The following is a 5,411-nucleotide window of genomic DNA, read 5'->3' on the forward strand; positions in this document are numbered from 1 at the left end:
GGAATGTGCAGGGTGAGATGAAGTATAGAAATTTTAGGCAGAAAAAGAGACATTTTGAGAAAGCTAAGAGGAAATGGAAATAAGGGGGCTAGAATGACAGTTGTGCTGTAGCCTTGTGAAGTTGTGTTGTAACATTTTGCAAAATGTTAACAGATTTACTAACTCAGTACAATACTGTGTGTTAACACATTTGGCCATATTAACTTATTTTTCTGTTGTCAGGATGTTTGTGTTGTTTTTATTTGTTTACTCTTGTTTGTTTGAACTAATCACCACTTAAGTAAAAGTCTCTTTGCCTTGCCCTGCCTCCTCTTCATGAAGCATTTAGCCATGGTGACCATTCAGGCATAAAAACGTGCTTATCTGCAAATGAATGGCAGCTCTTTGCTTCATTAAAGCCTCTTTCTCTGTTGGCACTCACATTGTGACCCTTTGATATTAATTCAAAGGGCAATTAAAGAATGCGGCCCATCTTTGAAGTAAAGCATTCAGGGCAAGGAATGGGATGAACCTGGGACTCTGATGGACTGTGTGTATTCAACAGGCCTTTTCAAGGCAGTTTGAAGTGACTCAAAGAAAATGGGCAGGAGAAGGTCAAAGAGAAAAAAGGGGCTAAAGAAACAGTCTGTATTTGTTCGAAGTATTAGCCAAGCAAACTGCAAATAGCAACAAAATGAAACAGTTAATAGAGCAGCCAGACAGAGGCATGTCAATCACTTAACTTGAACAGCATTGGACTAACCAAGGCTTCAGTCCACTGTGTTATCTAATTATCTTGGGAAAGCCAGTAGCTGGAAGTAATAGTATTGTATTTCTTTCTGCTTACTGCTCAGAAAAGGTGATAAATACTCACAGCTTCATAATTATTCAATGTATGTACATAGACAGTATTGCTGGATTGTGGACAAGCTGCTAGTAAAAACCAAGAACAACAAAAACACCACCCCTATAACCTGAGATTCCAAATATGAATTCTAGCAGGTTTAAAAACCTTGTAACTATTTTCATGTGTAGCATGCTAAAGCATGCATGGTTGCCACTGGAACAAACCTTAAAGACAAACACATTTACAAACCTAGGAACGTATTTTTTCCCTCCAAAATACAGTTTTCAACCACCCAAAATGTTAAGGGTCAGACTTTAACCCATAATAAAAAAATTTAGTGAGAACTGTGGCTGGAACTTCTGTCCTCACTTAACATACTCAATTGTTCCTATACTAGCATATATGATATGAGACTTCTGCACTGTTTTGCCCTAATAGAGCATGTTAAGCACGGAGTCACAATTCTCCTTGGCATTGTACAGTAAATTAGGCCCATGAGCCAAATTTTCCACAGGCATGCATTTGCACATGCAAAACAAATACAGATTTTATTCAGACACACTGAATGGGTCTGTAAATGGACATGTTTTAAGATGCTGACTTAAAAAAAAGAGCTTGTTTGAATAGAAACATTACGCTGTCATTACTATTAAAATGCAAGAAGAATAATTTACATGCAATATGTAAGAAAAAAAAATGTTGCTTATACAGAGTATTGCATAATATGCAAACAAATATGCTTGCAAGCAAAAGGGGTTTAAAGCCCATCAGCTTTTTAAAGATTACATAGACTATTGTATAATTTCATTTTTATGCCCGATGGATTTTAGTTTGGAAAGACAGGCAGTTGCATTTGTATGGGTGAAATCCAAAAAGAGAAACTGAATTCAAGTTTATGGGCCTGAGCCTGCAATTGCTATGTTATGTCCCAAGGACAATAGTGTAAACAGTTCTACTTGTAGTAATAAACCCTATGCCCAGTTGTGATCACTGTAAGATTGGGCCCTCAGTTAGTGGGGTGGTTGGTGTCAGTGATAAAACTTAGAGGATGACCTTTATTAATAAAAGTTTATTCCACATGTAAGAGAGACGGTATACAACTATTGCTTATTTCTCAGTGAAAATAACATACTTGGAAAAAGGCATTTTCTGGAGACTGATAGGAGTCCAAAAGCATCCAAAATCATTTCAAAGAGAGCCAATTAAAAAAAAAATCATGCAAGCTGAGACTTGGCATGATAAGTTTTAGAAGAAGCAGTTTTTCTTCTGGTTGAGCTGAACACTCTAACAGTGTCTTAGCTATGGTGCTAGCAGTCTGCCTAGTACAGAAAGGCTAAAGAAATGTCAACTTCTCTTTTATAATAGCCATTGGAATTAAAAAAAAATAGGGAATTCCTATGTTCATTGGACATAACACAGTTTCAAAGTTCAATACATATTAATTGAAAAATGGCAGTATCTGAACACTTCACTGTCTAGGAATTCCAGCTGGAATAACTGTACAGAACCAATGACCTCTCTTCTTATTTTGTACGTCTCCCTCCTGGTCTCTATAAGGGCTTTATCTATTAGGGTTTCTTGAAAGTAAAGTCCAATGGCTTCAATAGGGTTTGGATCAGGCTAGGCTCTGAGAGCCGAACTTTTGTATTTTTGTAATGTTCTGATAAAGATTAGCACAAGGATATTTGGGGGGAAAAACTGAAGAAGTTTTAAGTGTTCCAACTGAAAATACAGAGCAAAGGGAAAACATTGAAAGTACCATGCAGCTGGTCATTTTCCACGCAGCATTATATTAAAACATCAGATAACTTAGGAACAATAGAAAAATGTACTCAGTGAATAATTTTAGCATTTTACTGGCATAGGACTGCATAGGGAATCTTTCTACTTACAGTGCTGGTCTTTTCTCTGTCTTTCTTTGCTTATTTTATATCTGTTTTCAAATGTCACCTGAAAGCCCATTTCTTCCCTCTGCCCTGTCTTTCAATTTTGTAGCAGTGTCTATTTTTCCCCACACAGTGGGAAGGCAAGCACATATGCCTAAGGGTGTATTAATTACATTAATTGCTCGTGTATCAGTTTAATGAGATGTACTCATCCCATGCTCTGAGTGCATGTATGATCTTGATTAAGCCCCAATAGGATAGTGCTTTTCTCATAGAATATCCAATCCTGGGCAAAGGGCCAGAGAAATTAGGCCTTGATAGACCCATACAATCTAGGGGAACACCAGCTCCTAGTCTTAAGGATTCTTGGTTAGTAACATGAAGTGACTCCCTTTAGGCATGTCTACAGTCCTTCAGCCCCCCACCCCCTGTTACCCCTGAGCTGGCTAAATGTAGCTCCTAGTGCAGGCATACTTCATTGGTGTAAAATGTGAAAGGAACCGTGGTAACTTATCCCGGTGACATGTACATCAGATGCAAGTTGCATTTCCTACCAGGATAGCACATCTTCCTGAGAGAGGTTTAGTGTTGCAGTTTTAATGGGGCTGAAGGACCAAAGAGAAAACAAAGCTTTATGATCATTTAAATAACTGACCTTTCAAGTAATAGCAGCACAAATTGCTTATATTGACTGTCCTGCCATTGGCTCCTCTTCTTGCCCCTGTGCTCTGAGACTCCACTGCATGCCATGAAGGCTAAGTACAGACAGTCAAAAATCCTGAGGTTGAACTGGTTCAATCTTCACAGGTTAGTCTAAGCTGCATAGATTGAACTGATACACAAGTGAACCAACATATGCTTTTTATTCCAGAAATGCAGCCAGCCATATGCTGGCAGTGGCTGAGGCCAGAAGCCAGGGGACACTAGAGCACGCCTCTCTGCTCCAGTGGAGCAGACAGCTTGGGCACCCACCCTGCAAGGGGGGAATTATGGGGTAGGTGCAAAGCATCCTGGGATGCTGGGGGACTGTGAGTTAACTTGAATTTGTAGGGGATCAGGGACAGAAGTTTAATAACTGCTTTAGGTTAAATCAGTTCAGGTGTCATACTACATACATCCAGGTCTATCTTAAACCAGTTTGGCCAGTTTGAAAGCAGTTTATGTGCACTGAACTTCTGTTGTGTTACAGATTTGAACTGGTTTCTGATCACTTATACCAGTTTATGTGTAATTTCTGTCCTTTGCATTGGGCACTCAGGCTAAGTCCATTGACGTCCTAGAATGACTTCTCATTGGTTTTGAATAGTCTTTGAATCAGGCCTAACATGCACAGATAGTTCTGCCTGGGCAATATTAAGGACATGATTCAAAGTCAGTGGAAAGCTCTTATTTTTTTTTTCTATGGACTATGGATTAGACTTCAAAGATCCTAAAATTCTTGCATGGAGTTTTGTGGAATGGGCTGGCTGTATGCAGAAGTTCTTTGGCTCTTCCCTGACTATTCTGGCCCAGGTGACTGAGTGAAGCTAAAATTTTACAGAGTGGAGGGCGGGGGAAGGATATCTTACATCTGCTCACCTCTCTGTGCTCCACTGAGGCTATTTCTGCTTTTTACTCTCTTTGGACCTGTTCAATGGCAGGAACATAAGGAACTTATATTACTTCATTTTAAAAAATGGCTGGGAAAACAGCTTGTATGAAAGACATTATAGAAAATAAAGGTGTATTGTAAAATAGTGATATGCATTATTCATTATTCAAACTCATGCAAAGCAATGCAGTTTTTAAAATGTGTCCTATGTAGCCAACTAACAAAGTTAGGGTACCTGAACTAAAGGTCTTTATTCTAGCCTTATTCAATCCTATTCCCATTCATTTCAATGGGAGTTTTACTTTAAGTGAGTTTCTCAGGCCTTGATTTGAAATAAAATGTAAAAAAAAAAAGTAGGCTTTGACTATAAATCTTGATATATCATCTAAGCACTGGGACTGCCAGCCAACAGCAAGTTGTACATAACAACCTGATTGTCAGCTGGGTCTTCAGTGTACCTTACTTTGCATCCAGGGTTATTTGTAACCTCACTTCAGGCCACTTAGAAATCCAAGTACCTGAGCTGTGGTAGTCATCATCAGAAGCTTAGCTATCTGAAATGACTACCTTGAAACTGTTGATTTCTGCCAACAAAACTGCAGTTTCCAAAGCTTGAAACAGGTGAAGAGTGTGGTCTGTAAAACTTGTCTTTTTATGATTGCTGCTCTTTGATTACAGTCGCTTTCCAGATACCAGGACTGATACCATGTTTTGCTAACTGCTTTGCACACTCCTTATAAGGTGGACAATCCCTGCCACTAAGAGCTTGCAGTCTGGGTAGTCAAGACAGAGAGGGAAAAGGAATTGCTGTCATTTCTGTTTTCAAGGTGAGAAATGGAGAGAGAGATTTCAATAATTTGCCCCAAATCCCAGAAGAGTCTGGAACAGAACTGGATACTGACATCAGGGCTTCTCAGTTCCAGTGTGGCACTTTACCCAGTATACTTTCTCTGTGAGTGATTTACTTTTTTAAAAATTAAAAGAATAGCTTTAATATTTGTGGAGAAGTTTTCCTTCAGAGCTAAGTCAGGATTGTTTGTAACAGTGCTGTGCAAATCACATCATCTCTTTTGGGATCAAAATGGGTTTTACCAAAAAAAAAAAAAAA

Source organism: Gavialis gangeticus, unplaced genomic scaffold (assembly GCF_001723915.1).
Source record: "Gavialis gangeticus isolate Ggan-Ray unplaced genomic scaffold, GavGan_comp1, whole genome shotgun sequence".
Taxonomy (NCBI): Eukaryota; Metazoa; Chordata; order Crocodylia; family Gavialidae; genus Gavialis; species Gavialis gangeticus.